Genomic DNA, 26,315 nt, shown 5'->3' with positions numbered 1-26,315 from the left:
CTAAAGATCTATAAATCACTTCCCACAGTTAAGTGAGAGAAAGAAGAAAGAAGAGTTGCTGAATAGGAATTGAGCCAATCAATGGTTATTTAATAACCACTGACTACTCAGTTCAATTCAACAAACATGAGTTATGTCAGGCATTGTGGATGGGCATAATTATAAGAATAGTCTTTATGCTCTAGGGATGTGCCATCTGGCTGTAGAGATTAGAGTTAACTACATAAATCAAGGGTTAGTATTAGTAATACATAGTTTGAGCCTGGCTATGCTAAATGTTTTAAATATACTGTGTTCAATATTTATAACAAACTTACAAAACATATTTTATTACCACTTTTATAGAAGAAGAAATGGGTTCAGAGTATTTAAGTAGATTTTACAATATATGGTGTGTATATAATATTGAAATATTGTATTAACTGTGAACATGATTGTCTATGTGAACCCACATATCATTGACATATTAAAGGGCTGTAATGAACAGAATAAATGGCTAGATGAGAACACAGCATCAGAAAAAGGATAAATGTTAAGGTACAGAAAATGAAAATGGACCAATTCAATTAACTGATGATATTGATCAGTAGATACATCTATTTTGATGATGCAGAATATGTGTTTATGGAGTAAAAAAATATTCAAAAAGCCATATCAAATGTTATGGAGAGGAATGAATAGGCATTTTGAACTTAGGCTGGATGGGAAGGAGTAAAGAAGTAAATTACTTAAAGTATCTTTTAATAGTAGGAAACATGTACAAGAATGTTCATAAGAGCAGTGTCCTTGAAACAGAACTACAGATAATCAAAGTGTCTCTCAATAGGAAATCAGAGAAATAGACTCTAGAATATTTATAAAATGATACATTCTTCAGCAACAAAAATGAATTGTCTACTGCTATATATAAAAACACACAAGATTTTCACAGGAAAAATATGAAAAAAAATAATTTTAATTGCTTTTTAAAATAAAGAATGCATGTAGCATAGTACCATTTACATTTTTTTAAGTGCTAAACTTTAAAAAAATGTTTTTTAGGGATATAAACATCATGAAAGTATTTTGAAAATCAAAATTCTGGCAAAAAAAGTAAGAAAATGCATTAGTAAAAGGTGCATTGTTGTCTCAATGATACTGGGAAAGTTATATTTAGCAGGTAGGTATATATTTATTTATATATATATTATATAATACATGTTCTATACAGTCATGCATCACATACTATGGTTTAGAAATGGGATATTCCCCAAAAGTTCCTGTGTTCATTCAGAGATGAAATGATTAAATTATGAGAGCTACAATCTTAGCAGTCCATTCCACTTTGAATAGACTAACTGGGTGGTAAGTGTTGGCAATTGGGTTATGGCAAGAAGAAGTGGATCCCTGGGGATGTACCCTGGAAGGGATCATTCTTCCTATGGCCCCTTTTTCTTTCTCTGTTTCCTGACCACCATGAAGTGAGCAACTTTCCTCTGCCATGCTCTTTAACAATGATAGTCTGCCTCATCTCAGGCCCAGAGCAATGAAGCAGGCCAGGTCAATTCTGGATTGAACCCCTGACACTGTGAGCTTGTCAAACTTTTTTCCTAAACAACTTGTAAGTTGTTCTTGTTGGATATTTTGGTCACAGTACCAAAAAGCTGACTAACAATACACGACAAGACATCAGTCAGCAATGGACCATGCGCATTACAGTGGTTTATGAGATTATAATGGAGCTAAAAATAAAAAGTCCTAGTACCTGATAAATTCAAAACTGAAGAAGCAGCAAAAGAAAAGAAAACTTCAGGAGAAGAAAACGTAGAAGAACCTCCAAAAAAAAAAAAAAAAAAAAAGTACAAGGAAGGGTTTAGCAGAAGCTTTTACAGAACTCCATAAGTTCCTTAAAACATTCAAAACATGGACCCCAATACCAAAAAGTTTTCATTAATAGACAGGAATTTCCATGGTGCATTATCTGCTTAGAAGCAAATCTATGATGAAAAAAAAGCAACAAAACAAACAGATCACCATGGGAAAATTTTTGTAAAGAGCAGTTCCTTCTCAGAAAGAGCCTTAGGAAGCTCCTTCAAAAGGGATTCCAGAAGAAGATGTTGTTGTCATAGAAGATGACAGATTAGTGCACATCATTGTCTCTAAAAACTTTTAGGGGTACAAGATGTTCAGGTACATACAGCAATATTGATGATTCTGATCCTGCACAGGTATAGGTCAATGTGTGTGTTTGCATCTTAGTTTATGACAAAAGAGTTTAAAGTTTAAATAAATAAAAATTTGAAAAGTTAAAAGCTTATAAATAAATAATGTAAAGGCAGAAAATATTTTATACTACTGCACAATATATTATATTTAAGAAGAGTTACTATAAAAGAGTAAAAAGCTTTAAAATGAAGTTTATAAAGTTGCTACAGTAAGCTAAGGCTAATTTATTATTGAGGGAAGAAATCATTTTTAATAAATTCACTGCAGTTAAGTGCACATACTTCCAGTCTACAGTAACATATGGTATTGGCCCAGGTTTTCACACTCACTCAGTACTCACCCACAGACTCACTCAGAGCAACTCCCCATCCTGGAAGCTCCATTTGTAGTGTCTTATTTAATTGTACCAGTTTTTCCCTTTTATGCCATATTTTTTACTGTACTTTCTTTGTGTTTACATACACGAATATCATTGTGTTACTATTGCTTACAACATTCAGTACAATAGCATGCAGTACCAGTTCATAGCCTAGGGACAATAGGATACACCATATAGCTTACATGTGTAGAAGGCTATACAGTCTAGACTTGAGTTAGTATTCTCTATGGTGGTTGCACAATGAAAGAATTACCTAATGATGCACTTCTCGAAATGTTATCTCCATCGTTAAGCATGGCATTATTGAAATATGTTTAAATAAATTATTCGAATGTATATCATATTTCAGAATAAAATTAAAAAGCAATGTAAGATACCTATAAGGCAGAATGGGAAAAGTAGCAAATAATCATCATAATACATAAGAGTATAAATTTCATATACAGTGCTAGAAGCTTTATTCTCAACCCTCACCACAGCTCCTTGAGGTAGATGCTTTTATCTCATATTATAGGTGAGAAAAATAAACTGCAAAGCCATTTGGATTATCTGACATCAGGCCCCAGACAGTAATTGCCATAGAAGTTTTGGAAAGAGTTGTATCTGTGGGATTCTCAGGATAAACTTCATTAAAAGATGTTCTCTAAGAAAAGTTAGAATAAAGAAAATGAGATAGATGGTGATTCACTTCAAACTGTAGAATTGTTGTTGTTGTTTTTTCTTTAATCTGTAGAGATTTTTCTTTAAATTAAATATTCTAGGGGAAAATTTAAAAACCCATGAAAGGAAAACAGTTCTGACAGGATGAGAGTCTGGAGCTTCTTCTCCCCTCCTCTTATCCTCTCAATCCTTTCCATCAGCACTGCCACAATTTAAGTAATCTCCAAAATTAGAAAATAACAGCTCAAAGATAAGAACAATGGTTTCCCATTTTGCCCCATGATGATCTTGAGAGGTTTTAGTTCATTACCTGATGTTATTGATCATGTGCTTGGTAGAGGACATATGAATATATGGATAACATTTCCTCTATGTTGTAAGGTCTAGTGCACCAAGACCAACAGCATGAAGGGAAGAAGAGCAAGAATCTTGGCAGGTGGTTTGTGGTCTGAGATTTCCTCCTAGGGGGTGGAGCTTAGCCTCATGGAGACTAGTAATGATCTTTCTTGAGGAAAGTACCCTCTCTAAGTTTTATTTTATTTTTATCTGTAGCAATTAGTCTTGGGTAAGGTACAGGAGGTATCTTTATGTAAAAGTCTTTTCATCAGGATCCAAACAAAATGGAAGAGGATGTTTCTTTAACATGAAATATAAACAAAATAAAACATGCAAAACAAAGACAGTATAATGGGCACCTAAGAAGCCTCTAGTAAGCCATTTAAGCTCTGGAGAACAGCTTGATGATGCTGGAAAGGTTGGCTGATAGAAAAGCTAAGGAGGATTTTATCCACTAAATAGGGAAAAGATAGTGAAATATTTCGGGCAAGGGAGTATCATATAATGATAGTAAGATGCCTTGGTTTCATCTCCACATCTGTTTTCCATTTTTTCCTCTTTTTAACCTGTGTTCTATTCCACATTTGGAATGAGGGGGGAAAAAAAAAGGTAGGAAACATCAAATGGAAAAAAATAATTATGAAATCTAATGAAAAAAACTAATCTCAAAAATCATCTCACTTGGACCATAATGTTCAGAGCCAAGCTGAAATCACAAAGAATATATCCATTGATAAATATCCTTCTTTGCCAAGTATTTGGGGTGTGAGGGAATTATTGCCAAGGAAAATAAAGGTCATTCCAGTTGCTATCCAAGAAAACTGCTGTCTATTTGTGTCTATCTATAAATGCCTTCTCAACATGTAATTAAATAGCAAATGCTATTTCCAGTGTCAAATTCTGCAGATTATAAGGGTATTTTTACAGCAGTGCACTTTTCTAACATGGATATAAACAATTCAGCATTTGATCTATTTGATGCCAAGCAACTCTGACCTTCACAATGCTGACATCTTGTTTTGTTAAGGCATAGGCACAGTTTATGCCACAAAAAGAGATTTAATTGCAGGTCTTATTAATTCACAATTTCTGCTGTGTTGGAAGATTTTTGCATTTTTCTTAGAATTGAAATGTAAAAGGGAGAATTGTGCACATGCATGCTATTACAAAAGTAGCCCTTTCCCTTCTCTGAGCTATAACATTTACGGAAGATAGTTTGAAAAATGTCAGAGCACTTAAAGAATAATATTTCTGAAATCTTAATTATACTGGGTCAAAATGGAACATTAAAATCACCTTTGATGTAATTTTAAGATTCACTTTGGTATTGTCGAAGATAATTGCAGTTTGGTTTATCAGAACAAAAAGATGAGATTTTAGAAAAATCAAGGTTTCTAACTGGAAAAGAGCTCCTGGGCATTATTTCTTTTTTAAGTAAGCAGTATTAAATAAATAAAGGGTACCAAGATTAAACTTAGGGTACTTCAACATCAATATTAACAATATTTTATCAAGAAACTACTTAATACAAGTGCAGTAAAGATCCTTAACTTCACTGAAAAGCAAAATACAATTTCTATTATCATTAAAGCATACAGCTTTGTTGGATAAGGAATGAGAATTTACATATACAACTCATTAACATCTAACAGGAGAGAATAGATATGAACAACAATAATTTGTTTTGAGGTGAGATAACAATGCATAAGTTTTAGGTAAGAGACTTTTAGCATTTCATTTTTAATGTATCAAGAAAAACAATCTTAAAACATTCTGTAAATACAACTCATGTAATTCTTATAATTTATTTTTATTTTCTGTGATGAAATACAATGTTATAGCCCAGAGAGTTATCACGAGAAAACCCTTTTAAAGAAACTTCAAAATAAAATAATAAATGCAAGAGAAGTCAACTCATATTCAATATTAAAGCATATGCCACTAAATGTTCCATGTGTATGTCTTGCTTCTTTCAAAAAGACTTTGAAGTACTTTACAATAAACACATATTTACATGATTTATTTCAGACTGAAATTTTTTAGAGTCAGTTAATTTTTCATATGTTTTAATGACATTATTATGCATGACTAAGGCTAATCTTGTGATCTGAGAGTTGACTGGTTTTATTGTCTTTTCTTACAATGTCTGTACTCTAGTGAACTTGAGAAAGAGGATGGGAATATTCTTAGATTATTTTTACTAATGTTCTGGCAAACCTTATACAATTACACTGTGATATTTCACATCAGCTTCAAGTTAGTAAATGTTAAAATTTTCTGATCTTTTAAACTTTTCTGTTATCTCCATTCCCTTCACTCCGCTTGTATTGTAATTAAGAATCTACTTCAAATCATATTGAAACCTGTTAGATACTGTGACATTTGTATCTGAAATAAGAACATTTTCAAATTCTTATTTCATCTAAGACTTTTAAAAAATCAAATACAATTTTAAAGTTTGTGAAAGTGCATGCTTATTATTATTTGAACTAAGAAGATACACATTAGGTATCAAAATGTAAGATTTTCAGGAATGATGCTATGATAAGTTGATTTTTCCCAGTAATTAACAACCAATAAGCACTATTTCTGACCCAGAATACTTGTAGGTATTTGTTTCTCATAGGCCTTGATAATTACATTAGCATGGCTGCCTAGAACCAAAGTGTACCACTGAAAAATACACTGTATTTTTGGTATGACTGAGCCAAGTAGTTAAGCTGAAATGTCACATGATTTTAGATAGAAGAATTCTCTGCGGTGTGTCACAAGGCCAAAATATTATCCAAATGCAAAAAGATTTTTTTTTCTGTTATTCTATTTTTTTTCCTTTTTTTTATTGGTTGTTCACAACTTTACAAAGCACTTGACATATCATACTTCATACATTAGACTGAAGTGGGTTATGAACTCCCAATTTTACCCCAAATGCAGATTGCAGAGTCACATCGGTTACACATCCACAATTTTACATAATGCCCTATTGGTAATTGTTGTACTCTGCTCCCTTTCCTATCCCCCACTGTCCCCCCTCCCCTCCCCACCCTTTTACTCTCTCTACCCCATCTACTGTAATCCATCACCCTCCTTATTTATTTTCCCATTCCCCACCCAGCCTCTTATATGTAATTTTGTATAGCAATGAGGGTCTCCCTTCATTTCCATGCAATTTTCCTCATCTCTCCCTTTCCCTCCCATCTCATGTCACTGATTAATGTTACTCTTTTCTTCCTACTCTTCCTCCCTGCTCTGTTCATATTTGCTCTCATTATATCAAAGAAGACATTTGGCACTTGTTTTTTAGGGATTGGCTAGCTTCACTAAGCATAATCTGCTCTAGTGCTGTCCATTTCCCTGCAAATTCTATGATTTTGTCATTTTTTATTGCTGCATAGTACTCCATTGTGTATAGATGCCACATTTTTTTTTCTATTCAATATAGTTCTCGAAACACTGGCCAGAGCAATTAGACAGACGAAAGAAATTAAAGGCATAAAAATTGGAAAAGAAGAACTTAAATTATCACTATTTGCAGATGACATGATTCTATACCTAGAAGACCCAAAAGGGTCTACAAAGAAACTACTAGAACTAATAAATGAATTCAGCAAAGTGGCAGGATATAAAATCAACACGCATAAATCAAAGGCATTTCTGTATATCAGCAACAAAACTTCTGAAACGGAAATGAGGAAAAACACTCCATTCACGATATCCTCAAAAAAAATAAAATACTTGGGAATTAACCTAACAAAAGAGGTGAAAGATTTATATAATGAAAACTACAGAACCCTAAAGAGAGAAGTTGATGAAGATCTTAGAAGATGGAAAAACATACCCTGTTCATGGATAGGCAGAACTAACATCATCAAAATGGCGATATTACCAAAAGTTCTCTATAGGTTTAATGCAATGCCAATCAAAATCCCAACGGCATATCTTGTAGAAATTGACAAAGCAATCATGAAATTCATATGGAAAAATAAAAGACCCAGAATAGCAAAAGCAATTCTAAACAGGAAGTGTGAATCAGGTGGTATAGCGATACCAGATTTCAAACTATATTACAGAGCAATAGTGACAAAAACAGCATGGTACTGGTACCAAAACAGGCGGGTGGACCAATGGTATAGAATAGAGGACACAGAGACTAATCCACAAAGTTACAACTATCTTATATTTGATAAAGGGGCTAAAAGCATGCAATGGAGGAAGGATAGCATCTTCAACAAATGGTGTTGGGAAAACTGGAAATCCATATGCAACAAAATGAAACTGAATCCCTTTCTCTCGCCATGCACAAAAGTTAACTCAAAATGGATCAGGGAACTTGATATCAAACCAGAGACTCTGCGTCTGATAGAAGAAAAAGTTAGATCCGATCTACAGATTGTGGGGTCGGGCTCCAAATTCCTTAATAGGACACCCATAGCACAAGAGTTAACAACAAGAATCAACAAATGGGACTTAATTAAACTTAAAAGTTTTTTCTCAGCAAGAGAAACAATAAGAGAGGTAAACAGGGAGCCTACATCCTGGGAACAAATCTTTACTCCTCACACTTCAGATAGAGCCCTAATATCCAGAGTATACAAAGAACTAAAAAAATTAGACAATAAGATAACAAATAACCCAGTCAACAAATGGGCAAAGGACCTGAACAGACACCTCTCAGAGGAGGATATACAATCAATCAATAAATACATGAAAAAATGCTCACCATCTCTAGCAGTCAGAGAAATGCAAATCAAAACCACCCTAAGATACCATTTCACTCCAGTAAGATTGGCAGCCACTATGAAGTCAAACAACAACAAGTGCTGGAGAGGTTGTGGAGAAAAGGGTACACTTGTACATTGCTGGTGGGACTGCAAATTGGTGCGGCCAATTTGGAAAGCAGTTTGGAGATTCCTGGGAAAGATGGGAATGGAACCACCATTTGACCCTGCTATTGCCCTTCTTGGACTATTCCCTGAAGACCTTAAAAGAGCATGCTACAGGGATACTGCCACATCGATGTTCATAGCAGCACAATTCACAATTGCTAGACTGTGGAACCAACCCAGATGCCCCTCAGTAGATGAATGGCAAAAAGATTTTAATGTTCTGGCTTTGATACTGGGTTTTTCTTTTTCCTCCTCTTTTTTAGCTACGAAATCTATGGTAGCATTAACAGCTACAGCCTATTTTAATAGAGGTCAAATAAACTGTACCCTGCTGTGCTTTCTCAAACTTGATGCTATTTACACGTTGGGCTGGATGAATATTTATGATGAGAGACAGTCCTGTGCCTTGTAGGATGTCAAACAACTTCTCTGACCTCTATCTACTAGAGCGGAATAGCACCATCTTCACCAGGTATGACCATGGAACATGTCTCCAGACATGGCCAAGTTTTCCAGAGAGGGGACCCTAAATAATCCCATCTGAAAACCACTGGTCAGCTGGAATACCTTCAAAGTAGGGAAGTTTGCTAGTCAGCTTCCTCTTTCATAACTGGTATCCCTTTTGACTTGCATTTAGTTTCCTAAATATTTGACGCATTATGTTTATATAACTCAAGTCCTGCCACATTCTGTTTGCTTGCATTTCTGATCCTGTCATCACATCTACCCACAGATCCCATGTCCCTCTTGTTGTTTCCAGGGGAATCCAACCTCTCCAGACTCACTCACTGTCTCTTTTTCAAGAACATTGTTGCAATGATTTTGTTCCCTCACTCATTGACAGTTTTCTGCTTCATGCTAGAACATTCCTCTAAGACTATATCATACCCTTGATATGACTTATATGTGGAATCTAAAAGAGTTGAACTCATAAAGCAGATTGCAGAATGGTGGTTACCACAGGAGAGATTTAGGTGGTCTGTAAAGTTAGGGAGATGTTAGTAAAGGGCTACAAAATTTAACTTAAATGGGAAGAATATATTTAAGAGATCTGTTGTACAACATGGTTATTGGAGTTAATTAAAGATATCCTATTCTTGAAAATCCCTGAGTAGATTTTAAGTGTTCACATCTGAAAAAAACATGGGAGATTAGGTATGTTAATTTGTTGTAGGGACAGATCAGGCAAGGCACCAAAGATAGCAGGAAACAGTTTTATTTGGCTGCAGCCACGTTCAGAGACACAGATTTTGCTATAATCAATTAATCCCCTGAACCACAAGTTCAGGTAGTTTCAGAATTTTATACCTAGGATGTAAGGGGAGGGACTCAGAAGTTCTCAGTCTGCAGAAGTTCATATAAAGCAGCAGAAGTTCACTGTTCTGGGCAAGTTAACCCTTCAAGGACAATACCTAAGAAGGGCAGAGCTTCTTCTCCCCTTTCTTTCCTCCCCCTGAAAGTTGCTACCATGGAGCCTAATTGGTCACTTCTCTTATCTTAGAAATGTAGACATCTCCTTGAAGCCCCAGCTCAAGGCCAGAGGCCTTGTTTACCCATCTCTACAAACTACTATACTGGATACATGTTTGTGAAAAACTAGTAAGGGGGTGTCCAGCACCTGGAGTGCTGATTTCTTCCCAGCCAGTGGCCAAGTTAAACAGGGCAACACGAAAATTGGAAGTTTATCTACATTGAACTCTTTTGTAGAGACTCTTTTGCTGACAGTCCTAAAAATCAGCCATAGTGAAGATTTCTGGAGAAGCCCAGTTAGGACTTCTGTGGAGAAAGGGGATGCCACTACAAATTAGCTCAATTTATCCAGTTCACAAAGTAAATATATATTACAAAAGTTCATTGTTCATAATAAATACAGTTTTATTTGTTGATTTAAACAAATAAATTTATCTTTAAAAAAGAATATAGCATGACACTATTTTTGTAATTAAAAATTTAAATATGTATTTTTTAAAGAGAGAGAGAGAGAATTTTAATATTTATTTTTAAGTTTTCGGCGGACACAACATCTTTGTATGTGGTGCTGAGGATTGAATCCGGGCCGCACGCATGCCAGGCGAGCACGCTACCACTTGATCCACATCCCCAGCCCTAAATATGTATTTTTAAGAAAATTCTGTCTTGATTCTATTTCCCTTAAATATGGCTCACATATTTCTTTCTTCCGGGGGAATTTTTTTTCATCTCATATGCTCTCAAATCTACTCCAATTAGGAGTCCAGTGCCTAGAATAGTGCAAAGCATCATGACTAAATTGACAAATAAATTAAAGATGAATGGTTGTCTTTCACATTCCTCAAATTGTCAGAGTCTCTATTTTCTTACCCCAGAAGCAGAGTAAGTAGAACTTGAGCTACACTCAATGTGTTGCTTTTCTCTCTCTATGCTCTATGCTTTCTCACTCTGGACAAGTGTAATACCTTCTTTTCCAAGTTAAAAAACAACAACAACAACAAAAAAAAAAAAAAAAAAAAAAACAAAAACAAAACAAAACAAAAAAAACTCCTGTTCCATGCCTTGCCTTGTTTCCTCCCATTCAGTAGGTCCAGAAAACTCTACCAAGATAAGTCAAATCCAAAATTATCTTTCTCTTGTTTCTGGTTCTTGCAAATCAAATACAACTTGCTTTGGACCAAGCATCTTCTGATACTTAAGTAAATTCCTTCTATTGATGAAAAATGTTCTCAGCTACATACCCTCTTCCCTTCTCATTTTCCAGAACAGTACATCTTAGCTTCAGACCAAAGTGTGAGTGGTAAAGGTTGCAAGAAAAAAACAAATAACTATTGAAAAGGATTATTCAGATAATTTTTCAAAGCATCATTATGCTGCTGCATATGACTGTCTCTCAATCCTATTTATCAAGTCTGTAGCTCAAGGGAGAATTTTAGCAAGTAAAAATGATGGTTGGACATGCTGGCTATTGATTAGCAGGGGAAATACAGACCTCTTCAGGTTTCTGTTCATTTTCCTTGTAGTTCTGGTGGGAACTGGAATTCAAAATTCTATCAAAGCCAGTATCCAAAGTGGCCTTCTACAGTACCATACACATGGAAGCAAGCTTCCTGCTACCTTCTTTCCTGGAAATCCAGTCATACCACTTCATTTCCCATGGTGGCATCCTGACCCACAGGCAAAAACAAGGGAACAGCCACCCCTCTCTTATTTCTGTCACAAATGTCAAGTATTTCAGTGATTTTATTTTCCAAAGAATCTACATAGGTGAAATGCCATACCCTAATCATGTTGAATTTTGACTAAAAATTTGCTTGACTACTATGTTTTGACTTGGGCTTTGAATTTGGTCCTTAATATAGAGAAAATTGTCACTATGTGTGTTATAAAGTTTCAACATGTGATCCAGTTCCTGAGAAGCTGAACATCTGGAAATGAGACCTAAACATATTAACATACTGGAAAATTTCATCCCTAAAAATAGGTGTCTAGTCCATGGAGATAGACAATATGTGCTTTCGTGACAGTACATCAGCACATCTACAGATGAAATACTGAGCTAAATTTGATTTTGCTTCACTTTAAATTCTCATCTAAAAGAGATCTTACCACTTTCATCATATTAAAATAAATCACAGATTTACTATTTTGTTTGTTGCTGTGACTTGTTAATTAAATCACAATGTGGTTATGTTTATTAAGTTACAAATTATACCTTTTGGGGAAGAACAAGTTCTGAAGTGGAACATGTTTACTTGATGTTTTCCCTCCCATCTGCCTTAAGGGGAGATATAATTAAATGTAACAAAGCAAAAAGAAAGTCAATGTGAGGAGAAAACATTGGAAGAAAATTTCTTCCAGCTGAATAAATCTGTAGTGTTCTAATGGTAGACAAATTGCTACAGATGAAAAGCAAACTTGAATCTAAACAAGATTGAAAACTAGAAAGTTTTACTCTTAAACCTCTCTTCTTGGGTTTTCCAAATTGTCTAAAACATAATGAAAAGTTACAAGAATTACATTGTCTCTCCTTAATCTACCGAAACAGCTTCCCAGCATCAACCTGAAAGCTCCCAGATTTTATTTATGGATCAAAGACAGTCCTGAACTTCATTCAACACTCCCATTATTGAAAGTTTGTGATAGTCTAAATTTGTGATATCCAACATGGCAACCACTAGCCACATGTATCTATTTAAAATTTTAAACTATGTAAGTGATTTATAATTAAAATCAAATAAAATTAAGAAATCAGTTCCTTATTAGCCACATTTCAAGAGCAAAATAGCCACATGTAGCTAGGGATTACCATATTGTGCAGCCCTGATAGAAACCATTTCCTTCCATCAGATAACTCTGTTCTAGCTGAAGTTTGTTTATATATATATATATATATATATATATATATATATATATATATATATATTCATGTATGAAATAATATATATATATTCATCTACAAAATAATATATATTCATCTATGAAATAATATATATATATTCATCTATGAAATAATATATATATATATATATATATATATTAATCTATGAAAGTGTTCAATACTATGTTCTATAGTCATGGCAATGTTGCAGTATTGCAATAAGTTGCAGCAAGAAAAGAAAAAAGAAAAACAGATAATAGCATAAAATTGTCCCTAAGGCTAAGCTATAAGTACACCAACACACACTGCCTTTGTGGCCTGCTGAATACACACTAAAACACTTTAAAAATATTTTTCCTTTTGCCTGCCTGCATAATGCCTAAAACTGCCATTTTTTAGTTAATCTCTTAGGACAATATAAATCTTCTTTAGGTTATATGGAAATGGTAATCTATACCAATTATTAGCACATTAACCCCAAACACAACTCTCTGCAATGATACAAATCTATAATTGCATCAACTACTATAACAGTCACAGACACATGTGTCTAAAGAGCATATGAAGTGAGCCTAAGAAACTAAATTCTTAATTTTCATTTTAATTAAATAGCCATATGTGGATCCTGACTGCCATATTAAACAGCACAGGTCTATAGGAAAGAGATGAAAAAATCAATAAGTGGGTTTGAGAGTGTGGTAGACAGACTAAAAGTCAGCCCCCAAGATTTCCCATCCATTGGTACACACAGCCTATAAGATCTCTTTTTCCTGAGTATGGATAAGACTTATAAATGTGATATAATTTCACTCTCATGATTAAGTTACTAGTCATTTGGCTTTTTCTTAATCAAAAGAGATTATTCAGGATGTGCCTGACCTACTCAGTAGTCCTTACAAAGGACTGCACTCTTATGAAAAGAGATTTGATCCTGAGAGGGGTTCTTTAGCTGACCTTGTATGTATAAACTGCCATGTTATGGAGAGGGCCATGTGGCAAGATACAGCAGGTGACAGTCCTAAGAGCTGAGAGTAGTTTCCAACCAGCCACCAATAAGAAAATAGGACTTCAGTACCACAGTTGCAAGGAACTGAATCCTGCCAAAAACCTGAATAAGTCTGGAAGAGGACCCTAGGAAATTGATGATATCATGACCCCACTAAACCCTTGATTGCTGTCTTGGGAGAGCCTGAGCAGAAAACCCAATTCACCTGTTCCTGGCCTCCTGTCCCACAGAAACTGTGAGATAATAAATGAGTGAAATTTTAAGTCACAGTTTGTTGTGAATTGCCCAGCAATAGAAAAATAGTACAGTTTAGGTACAAGCTATTTAAGGGGAATATGTTTTTCATAAAACAATGTTTTCTGTTATTAACTATTATTTTTTCTTTTTCTTTTTTCTTTTTTCTTTTCTTTTTTTTTTTTGAGAAAAAGGAAAAAGAACTTTTATTGCTTTGATAGCAAAGGAGAAATACAGAGGACTCCTGTCCCAGAAGCTGTGATCTGCCCTTCAGCAGGTACATGATTAGAGAGGTGATTCAAAGGCTATATCCCATGTGTTCTTTGTTGGGTTGTAATTCACTTATTAATTTTGGAGATAGTCATTTCTGAGATCTTCTGTTACCATCACCAAAATCTGGATTACTTTGTCCCTACGGTGGGTGTGTACTTAAGCACAGAAAAATCTGCCTACAATGGGGAAGAAAGGCATTCTTGTTTCCCCTGAGATTAAGGATGGGGCAAGATTAGGGAGGAACAGAGAGAGGAAGAGAAACATGTCCATTTTAAACATAAATTTCAGTGGTAGAGCAGCAAGGGCTACATTCAAAGTAAAGTGGACCGCTGTTGCATTTCCCCACTGTCAATGTCTGCATTCCATTTGTATGGAAAAATGGGCAACGACATCTCCAAGCTTCTTCCTGCTGAAAGAGGATGAAGTTGGGGAAAGTAATACAAAGTCCCTGTTCTCTATTAGGTTCTCTATTAGGTGTTCTCTATTTGTCATCATCCAAATAATATGAAACTAGGCAATAAGTTCTTTCTATTAAGCTAAAAAATAAAATGTCATCCACTTTGCCCCCTCATGAGTCATAGAACCTAATGTGGATTAGGTGAAAATTATAATAAAATATTTGCAGAGATGTCAACATTAAAGCCCAGGGTAAGTAGGTACACAGAGGGTACTGTTGAGCAGGGAGAATCTGTGTTTGTGCTGTTTCATGAATTCAGAGAATGTGATTCATGGACACAAAGGGTGAGAGCAAAGTAATGGGATTTATTTAAGTAATAGAAGGAAAGCCGAGCTCCCCCAGCAGGAAGGATCTGAAGAGAGGGTTGCTGAGGGGTGTCTGTTGTCTACGGGTTTATAGGAAAAGGTTAGAGGGAAATGAGATGACCTTCAAGAGCACAGACTAGAGATTCTAAAGAAGTGGGTCTTTGAGTCCAGTAACAGGAGGACACCTGGTATTCATGTACCCTCTGTCTAAGCAGGATGTTGATCACATGCAGCTTGGCCTCAGGGACTGGATCAGGGTCTCAGGTGCAGATCTTCAGGATCCAGTGGTATCACTGGTTCCAAGGTGTCTGCTCCATTTGTAAACTCCTCATTGGGTGACAGGGGTGATGGGGGTCGGGGGTGGTGCTTAACCCTGTCTATCTAACACATTTCTCTCTCCTGCTGTCATTGTGACCCAGAAGAAATGTTCTAAGCAGAGATAATAAAGGAAAACGGTGGGAGAGGGCCCCAAGCTGGAAAAAGGATATGCATTTAAGCACCCAAAAGGCTAGAGTGGAGGAACTGTGCCAGGAGCCTGGGAGAAGCCTGGAGAGCATGCCAGGACCAGGCCAGGTGAAGTTTTGTGGACCACTTAGTGAGTTTGTCTTTTCCCTGAGAGCAATCTATTAAAATGTTCTAAACAGATAAGGTTCATAGCTCAATTTATATTTTAAAAGAAAGTTTTAGGGGAGATATTTATTAAAGTAGTAGGGCTCATTACACCTAAATTATCTTGCTAGTTTAAAAAGTTTCTTAGCAATATATCCTCTAAGCACATTCAGTTGTCATTACATAGGTTTCTGATTTTGCAAAATTAGATCCTGTGTGAACCGCAGTAAGGGCTCATGTGTCATTATTCTATCTTCAGCCAGGGCCTTTCAATCAACTGTCTAGTCTAGATTTTTTCTTGACTCCATCAATTTTTACATACTGGGTCGAATTTTTCCTCATTGTGGATACTGTCCTGTGCATGGTAGGATGCAAGGTCCAGCAGCAACTGTCCCTCTGCACACTCAAAGCCCAGTCCATTTCTGCACCCCAGCCCCACTTATGATGACCAAAAATGTTTCCAGATGTGGCTAATATAAACCTTGAGTGGGAAGTACTGATCTAATTTTAGTCAAAGAGGCAGTGTTACTATTTAAATAACATAATTTCTGCAGGAACCAATGACTAGAAACTAGAGTTCCAAAAACCATCCCAGAAGTAATCTTGTTTGAGCCCCTATTGCTCCCACAAACACGAGTTAATTCTAGATTATTAAAGAAATAAGTGGGAAATCAAAAATTTTATTGTAGAGTGTCAATATTCTTTGCACCTAAAATATTCATCTCAACCAAATGCTTTAAATTTTAGAAGGAATTTGGGGCTGGTGAAGTTATTTGGCTTTAAGGAAAGTGCAATTCTTATTTGCCCCAAACCTTGAAAAGGGAGATAGAAGGGCAAAAAGATTCTGCTGTTATGACTTTTTCCTATCTCTAACTTGGAATATTTCTACTTGACACTTTCACTTCAGAAATTTAACATTCATAACCCTAAACATTCTTTTTTTTATTTTATTTTATTTTATTGTATTGTTGGTCGTTCAAAACATTACAAAGTTCTTAATATATCATATTTCACAATTTGATTCAAGTGGGTTATGAACTCCCATTTTTACCCAGTATACAGATTGCTGTATCACATCAGTTACACTTCCATTGATTTACATATTGCCATTCTAGTGACTGATGTATTCTGCTGTTTATCCTATTCTCTACTATCCCCCTTCCCCTCCCCTCCCCTCCCCTCCCCTCCCCTCCCCTTTTCTCTCTCGACCCCCTCTACTGTAAATCATTTCTTCACTTGTATTATTTTTCTCTTACCCCTCCTTTCCTCTTATATGTAATTGTGTATAACCCTGAGGCTCACCTTCCAATTCCATGCGATTTCCCTTCTCTCTCCCTTTCCCTCCCACCTATCATCCCTGTTTAATGTTAATCTTCTTCTCAAGCTCTTCGTCCCTACCCTGTCCTTGGTTACTCCCCTTATATCAAAGAAGTCATTTGGCATTTGTTTTATAAGGATTGGCTAGGTTCACTTAGCATAATCTGCTCTAATGCCATCCATTTCCCTCCAAATTCTATGATTTTGTCATTTCTTAATGCAGAGTAATACTCCATTGTGTATAAATGCCACATTTTTTTATCCATTCATCTATTGAAGGGCATCTAGGTTGGTTCCACAATCTTGCTATCCTGAATTGTGCTGCTATGAACATCGATGTAGCAGTGTCCCTGTAGCATGCTCGTATTAGGTCTTTAGGGAATAGACCCAGAAGGGGAATAGCTGGGTCAAATGGTGGTTCCATTCCCAGCTTTCCAAGAAATCTCCATACTGCTTTCCAAATTGGCTGCACCAATTTGCAGTCCCACCAACAATGAACAAGTGTACGCTTTTCCCCGCATTCTCCCCAGCACTTGTTGTTGTTGGACTTCATAATGGCTGCCAATCTTACTGGAGTGAGATGGTATCTTAGGGTGGTTTTGATTTGCATTTCTCTGACTGCTAGCGATGGTGAGCATTTTTTCATGTACTTGTTAATTGATTGTATGTCCTCCTCTGAGAAGTGTCTGTTCAGGCCCTTGGTCCATTTGTTGATTGGGTTGTTTGTTATCTTATTATCTAATTTTTTGAGTTCTTTGTATACTCTGGATATTAGGGCTCTATCTGAAGTGTGTGGAGTAAAGATTTGTTCCCAGGATGTAGGCTCCCTGTTTACCTCTCTTATTGTTTCTTTTGCTGAGAAAAAAACTTTTTAGTTTGAGTAAGTCCCATTTGTTGATTCTAGTTGTTAACTCTTGCGCTATGGGTGTCCTATTGAGGAATTTGGAGCCCGACCCCACAGTATGTAGATCATAGCCAACTTTTTCTTCTATCAGACGCCATGTCTCTGATTTAATATTGAGCTCCTTAATCCATTTGAGTTAACTTTTGTGCATGGCGAGAGAAGGGGATTCAGTTTCATTTTGATGCAAACGGATTTCCAATTTTCCCAGCACCATTTGTTGAAGATGCTATCCTTCCTCCATTGCATGCTTTTAGCCCCTTTATCAAATATAAGATAGTTGTAGTTTTGTGGATTAGTTACTGTGTCCTCTATTCTGTACCATTGGTCCACCCGCCTGTTTTGGTACCAGTACCATGCTGTTTTTGTTACTATTGCTCTGTAGTATAGTTTGAAGTCTGGTATCCCTATACCGCCTGATTCACACTTCCTGCTTAGCATTGTTTTTGCTATTCTGGGTCTTTTATTATTCCATATGAATTTCATGATTGTTTTATCTATTTCTACAAGAAATGCTGTTGGGATTTTGATTGGGATAGCATTGAACTTATAGAGAACTTTTGGTAATATCACCATTTTGATGATGTTAGTTCTGACTGTCCATGAACAGGGAATATTTTTCCACCTTCTGAGGTCTTCTTCTATATCTCTCTTTAGGGTTCTGTAGTTTTCATTGTATAGGTCTTTCACCTCTTTTGTTAGGTTAATTCCCAAGTATTTTATTTTTGGGGGGGATATTGTGAATGGAGTAGTTGTCCTCATTTCCGTTTCAGAGGCTTTGTCGCTGATATACAAGAATGCATTTGATTTATGCGTGTTGATTTTATATCCTGCCACTTTGCTGAATTCATTTATTAGCTCTAATAGTTTCTTTGTAGACCCTTTTGGGTCTGTTAGGTATAGAATCATATCATCTGCAAATAGTGATAATTTAAATTCTTCTTTTCCTATTTTTATGCCTTTAATTTCTTTCGTCTGTCTAATTGCTCAGGCCAGTGTTTCGAGGACTATGTTGAACAGAAGTGGTGAGAGAGGGCATCCCTGTCTTGTTCCAGATCTTAGAGGGAATTCCTTCAATTTTTCTCCATTCAGAATGATGCTGGCCTGTGGCTTATCATAGATTGCTTTTACAATGTTGAGGTATGATCCTGTTATCCCTAATTTTTCTAGAGTTTTGAACATAAAGGGATGCTGTACTTTGTCGAATGCTTTTTCTGCATCTATCGAGATGATCATATGGTTCTTATTTTTAAGTCTATTGATGTGGTGAATAACATTAATTGATTTCCGTATATTGAACCAGCCTTGCATCCCAGGGATGAATCCTACTTGATCATGGTGTATAATTTTTTTGATATGATTTTGAATCTGATTCACCAGAATTTTATTGAGGATTTTTGCATCTAGGTTCATTAGAGATATTGGTCTGTAGTTTTCTTTCTTTGAAGTGTCTCTGTCTGGTTTAGGCATCAGGGTGATGTTGGCCTCGTAGAATGTATTTGGAAGTTCTCCCTCTTTTTCTATTTCCTGGAATAGCGTGAAATGTATTGGTGTTAGTTCCTCTTTAAAGGTTTTGTAAAACTCTGCTGTATACCCATCCGGTCCTGGTCTTTTCTTAGTTGGTAGTCTTTTGATGGTTTCTTCTATTTCCTCTATTGTTATTGGTCTGTTTAGGTCGTCTATATCTTCCTGACTCAATCTGGGCAGATCATATGACTTAAGAAATTTATCGATGCCTTCACTATCTTCTATTTTATTGGAGTATAAGGATTCAAAATAATTTCTGATTATCTTCTGTATTTCTGAAGTGTCTGTTGTGATATTGCCTTTTTCATCCCGTATGCTAGTAATTTGGGTTCTCTCTCTTCTTCTCTTCATTAGCATGGCTAAGGGTCTGTCAATTTTATTTATTTTTTCAAAGAACCAACTTTTGGTTTTGTCAATTTTTTCAATTGTTTCTTTTGTTTCGATTTCATTAATTTCCGCTCTGATTTTAATTATTTCTTTCCTTCCACTTCTTTTGCTATTGTTTTGCTCTTCTTTTTCTAAAATTTTGAGATGAAATATGAGATCATTTATTTGTTGGTTTTTTCTTTTTTTAAGGAATGAGCTCCAAGCAATGAATTTTCCTCTTAGAACTGCTTTCAATGTGTCCCATAGATTCCGATATGTTGTGTCTGTTTTCATTTAACTCTAAGAAGTTTTTAATTTCCTCCTTGATGTCTTCTATAACCCATTGATCATTCAGTAACCTATTGTTCATTCTCCAAGTGATGCATGATTTTTCCTTCCTTCTTTTATCGTTGATTTTCAGTTTCATTCCATTATGATCAGATAAGATGCATGGTATTATCTCTACTCCTTTATATTGTCTAAGAGTTGCCCTGTGAAATAACATATGATCTATTTTTGAGAAGGATCCATGTGCTGCTGCGAAAAAAGTGTAATTACTTGATTTTGGGTGGTATATTCTATATATGTCAATTAAGTCTAGGTTGTTAATTGTGTTATTGAGTTCTATAGTTTCCTTATTCAACTTTTGTTTGGAAGATCTGTCCAGTGGTGAGAGAGGTGTGTTGAAGTCTCCCATGATTATTGTATGGTGGTCTATTAGACTCTTGAACTTGAGAAGAGTTTGCTTGATGAACGTGGCTGCACCATTGTTTGGGGCATATATATTTATGATTGTTATGTCTTGTTGGTGTATGATTACCTTGAGCAGTATGCACTGTCCCTCTTTATCCCTTTTGATTAACTTTGGCTTGAAATCTATTTTGTTTGATATGAGTATGGACACTCCTGCTTGTTTCCGCAGTCCATATGAGTGGAATGATTTTTCCCAGCTTTTCACCTTCAGTCTATGTATATCTTTTCCTATCAAATGCGTCTCCTGTAGGCAACATATTGTTGGGTCTTGTTTTGTGATCCATTCAACTAACCTGTGTCTCTCAATTGGTGAGTTTAAGCCATTAACATTTAGGGTTACTATTGAGATATGGTTTGTTCTTCCAGCCATATTTGTTTATTAATGTTACTAAACCTGATTTGTTTTCCTCTTTGATTACTTTCCCCCCTTTACTGTCCTACCTCCCACTGTTGGTTTTCATTGTTATTTTCCATTTCCTCTTCCTATAATGTTTTGCCAAGGATTTTTTGAAGAGATGGTTTTCTAGCTGCGAATTCTTTTAACTTTTGTTTATTGTGGAAGGTTTTAATTTCTTTTTTTTTTTTTTTAGAGAGAGTGAGAGAGGAGAGAGAGAGAGAGAGAGAGAGAGAGAGAGAGAGAGAGAGAATTTTTAATATTTATTTTTTAGTTCTCGGTGGACACAACATCTTTGTTGGTATGTGGTGCTGAGGATCGAACCCGGGCCGCACGCAAACCAGGCGAGCGCGCTACCGCTTGAGCCACATCCCCAGCCCGAAGGTTTTAATTTCATCTTCCATCCTGAAACTTAATTTCACTGGATACATGATTCTTGGTTGGAACCCATTTTCTTTCAGTGTTTGAAATATGTTATTCCAGGATCTTCTAGCTCTCAGAGTCTGTGTTGAGAGATCAGCTATTATCCTGATTGGTTTACCCCTAAATGTAATCTGCTTCCTTTCTCTTGTAGCTTTTAAAATTCTCTCCTTATTCTGTATGTTGGGCATCTTCATTATAATGTGTCTAGGTGTGGATCTCTTATGATTTTGCACTTTCGGCGTCCTGTAGGCTTCTAGGATTTGGGATTCTGTTTCATTCTTTAAGTCTGGGAAGTTTTCTCGTATTATTTCATTGAATAGATTGTTTATTCCTTTGGTTTGGAGCTCTGTGCCTTCCTGTATCCCAATGACTCTTCAGTTTGGTCTTTTAATGTTATCCCATATTTCTTGGATGTTCTGTTCATGGTTTCTTAGCAGACTTGCTGAGCTGTCTATGTTCTTTTCAAGTTGAAATACTTTGTCTTCATTGTCTGATGTTCTATCTTCTAAGTGATCTATTCTGCTGGTAGTATTGCCAATTGAGGTTTTAAGTTGCTTTATTGCTTCCTGCATTTCTAGGATTTCTATTTGTTTGTTTTTTATTACCTCTATCTCCCTGTGAAATTGGTCTTTTACTTCCTGGATTTGTTTATGTAGTTCCTTGTCAAAGTGATCTTTCATTGTCTGGTTTTGCTGTCTCATGTCTTCCTTGAGACTCCAGATCATCTGAAGCATGTATATCCTGAACTCTTTATCAGACATTCCATCTGTTGCAGCTATTACCTCTTCTAGAGTTGAGTTGACCTGCATTTGCCGCAGTCTGGCTGAGCACAATTCAGGAGCCACTTGTCAAAAGAAACTAACTTTATTTTTAGAACTACAAATGCCAAACAAAACAGCTCCTCAGGAAAAAACCCTCAGAGCCCAACTGCCACCACCGGCTTCCCACAAGCCTCTCACCCCCACACAACCCTCACCACCTCCCACAATCCTCCTGTTCTTGAGGCTGATTGGCTGGGTCGCGTAGGCGGAGCCAAAGAAGTCCCCCAATGAGCAGCTCCGTGGAGGAGCCAATCAGCTAGATGTTGCTGGGGCCGCTGTGAGCCAATCATCAGCTGGCAGTCTGAAGGGCAGGGAAACAGCCCAATGAACATCACCGCAGAGGAGCCAATCAGCTAGATGTTGCTGGGGCCGCTGTGAGCCAATCATCAGCTGGCAGTCTGAAGGGCAGGGAAACAGCCCAATGAACATCACCGCAGAGGAGCCAATCAGCTAGATGTTGCTGGGGCCGCTGTGAGCCAATCATCAGCTGGCAGTCTGAAGGGCAGGGAAACAGCCCAATGAACATCACCGCAGAGGAGCCAATCAGCTAGATGTTGCTGGGGCTGCTGTGAGCCAATCATCAGCAGGCAGCTGGAAGTTTGCTGGCAGCTGGAAGTTTGCTGGGGCCCCTTTGGCTGTGGCTCTCAACATCTTCCCCTCTCTGTTTAAACAACAAGCATGTGGCTTGGGGACCGTGCCTGCCTTAGGTTGTCCAATACTACATATGGTCCTTACCCATCTTCAGATGAGCTGACCGCAGGGCGTCAGCCTACTGTCTTAGGTTGGTACCATTGTAATTGGATCTTACCCGTCATTGACTACCGGTCCAGTATACAGCCACACCTGTGGAGAGGTCTTTGTCATGACAAGCAGAAGGGAGGAAGATACACCAAGCCAACTGATGGCTCTTGTTGAAAAAATTGTACCACCAATGACATCATCAGCAAAAATACCCCAACACTACCACAAGTTGCTGCACCAACAGATAGTTCACAATGCATAGTCTAGGCAAGTCTAGGCAAGTTCTGCAAGTTCTGCACATAGTTTAGGCAAGTTCTGCAAGCAGTTCAGTGATGGCTTTTGCAGAAGCTGTAGATTAGTTTTATCTTTGTCTTCACCAGCACTGGGATGAAGATAGGAATTCTGGCAATAATGGCTAAAGAAAAAATTATGTAACATTCCAGAAGGCACTAAAAGAAAACAATTTTCTTAACAATTTACATTACCTTGAAGAGAATTATTAAATATAATGAAAAGGAAAGGTGAAAGTAAACAAACAGATCTGTTAACCTCCTTTTTTGTTTACATATTAAAACAATTCTTAATAGTTATTTACCCAATTTAAATTAAACTATTTAAATCACGTGAATAAAAAAAAATTTGGATCCATTTTTTCATGAGCGCTCATCATATATGATATATGGACATATGTACATTCAAACATATAACACAAAACACAAGTGTGCACACATAATATAATACATACAACACATAACATAATAGTAAAGGCCTTATAACTTTTTACAGGTGAAAACTCCATTGCAATGTTTAAAACTCTATAGTCAAAAAAAAAAAAATAGAACTGATCAGCAAAACATTAACCTAGGTCTGTATGAGCTCAAAAAACAAAATAGAACTTCATGATATGGGAAAGGGCAATAATAAAATAGATATTGAAAAAAGCATCCTGGTTCTGTCGCAGATGTAAGGATAGCCAAATTGGAGTTTTGGATATCAGCTGTTATGGATTTGAGCCAAATCATCTTCTTTTTGGTCTGTAGAAATCACTTTAGTTAATCTCTCTGGAATCCAAATCGGCTGCTGTTCTCCCTGTGGAAAAACACAAACAGGCCCCCGACTCCAGACAATCACTGGGTCCGGATTTTAGTTAATCTTTCCGGAATCCAAATCGGCTGCTGTTCTTCCTGTGGAAACACACAAACAGACCCCCGACTCCAGACAATTACTGGGTCAGGACCTTTCCATTGTCCTGTTAGAATATCTTTCCAAAGTACCTTGGGCTTATGTACATTTTTTGGACACATATGCCTTTCTGTAGCACTAAGTCCTGATGAATCCAAATTTAAAAAGTTTAGAGTAAAAAGGGTTATTTTAAGTTTATCTTTGGGGAATATATACCCCTTCCCAATTCCGTCTTTTTGCTTTAATAGGTACATTTTAATAGTTTGATGAGCTCTTTCAACTATGCCTTGTCCTTGTGGATTGTATGGGATTCCTGTTATATGAGTAATGCCAAATGATGAGCAAAATTGTTTAAAAGAGGTAGAAGTATAACCAGGGGCATTATCTGTTTTTAACTGTTTTGGAATGCCCACAGTGGCAAAATTTTGTAAGCAATGAGCTATAACATCTTTAGTTTTTTCTCCGGCATGAAGGGAGCCCATCAAAAATCCAGAAGAAGTATCAACTGTAACATTCAAATATTTTAATTTTCCAAATTCTGGCAAGTGTGTGACGTCCATCTGCCAAATATGGTTAGGTATCAATCCTCTAGGATTGACTCCAAGATTAACTTGTGGTAAAAAGGTCACACAATTTTGACATTGTTTTATTATTTGTCTAGCTTGTTCCTTAGTTATTTTAAAACGCTTTTGTAAAGTATTAGCATTGACATGGAACCTTTTATGAAAATTTATAGCTTCTTCTAGTGTAGAGAAAATATGTATGTCATGTGTAGTTTTATCTGCTAAATCATTGCCCAAACTAAGGGCTCCAGGCAATCCTGTATGTGCCCTGATATGTCCTATAAAGAATGGATCTTTTCTGTCCCAGATTAAACTTTGTATAGTGGAAAACAAAGAGAAAACAGTAGAAGAAGGGGAAATCCTACCAGCATCTTCAAGGGATATTATAGCATTAACTATATACTGACTATCAGAAAATAAATTAAATACAGAATCTTTAAACATCACAAAAGCTTGTAATACTGCATTAAGCTCTACCTTTTGAGCTGATTGTTTGGGTACTAAAAATGTAAAAGTTTGATCAGGTGTAACTATTGCTGCTGTACCATTATTTGACCCATCAGTGAATATATTTGGAGCATTCATGATAGGTGTTTTTCTTGTCATTTTTGGAAAAATTACAGGATGCAATGACCAAAAAGACAATAAAGGATTAGATGGTAAGTGGTTATCAAATGAAACATTAGATTTGCACATGATTATTGCCCAAGTATTTAACTCATTAGCTAATTCATCAATTTGATCCATAGTATATGGAGTAATAATTTTATTGGGAGAAATTCCAAATACTCTCTTTGCTATTTTTATTCCTTTGAGTATTAATTGTCCTACAGCCTCAGGATACCTAGTAAGAATAGTGTTAGGAGAATAAGATAAATGTATCCATAATAATGGACCTTCTTGCCAAAATACTCCTGTAGGAATATTTTTTGTTGGTAGCACAATAAATAATAAAGGCAAACTTATATCAATTCTATCTAAATGCATATTTTCCATTTATGTTTCAATGATTTTTAATGCCTTTCTTGCTTCAGGCGTTAACATTCGGGGTGAATTTGGATCTGATGGACCTTTTAGGATATCAAATAAAGGTCCCAATTCTCCTGTTGGAATACCTAGATAAGGCCTTATCCAGTTTATGTCTCCTAATAACTTTTGAAAGTCATTAAGTGATTTGAGTTGATCTACTCGTATTTGAATTTTTGGTGGACGGACCATGGTTGAGGATAATAGAACTCCTAAATAATTAATTGGAAAATTTAATTGTACTTTATCTATTGCTATCTCTAGATTATAATTTTTTAATAAATTTGTAAGTGTGGCATAACATTCTAGCAATGTGTTTTTAGCTTTGTGTGCTAATAATACATCATCCATATAGTGAAATATTTGTATCTCAGGATTTTGATTTCTAAGTGGCTGGATTACTTTGTTAACATAAATTTGACACATAGTTGGGCTGTTAGCCATCCCTTGAGGGAGTACTTTCCATTCATATCTCTCATCAGGACCTTCATGATTTAGTGCAGGGATAGTAAATGCAAAACGTGGACTATCCTCAGGATGAATTGGAATTGAAAAAAAAACAATCTTTAATATCTATAACTAAAACATACCAAGTTTTTG

This window comes from Spermophilus citellus, assembly GCF_964194105.1.
Source record: "Spermophilus citellus genome assembly, chromosome: 5".
NCBI lineage: Eukaryota > Metazoa > Chordata > Mammalia > Rodentia > Sciuridae > Spermophilus > Spermophilus citellus.
Note: the sequence above shows the minus strand (reverse complement) of the source record.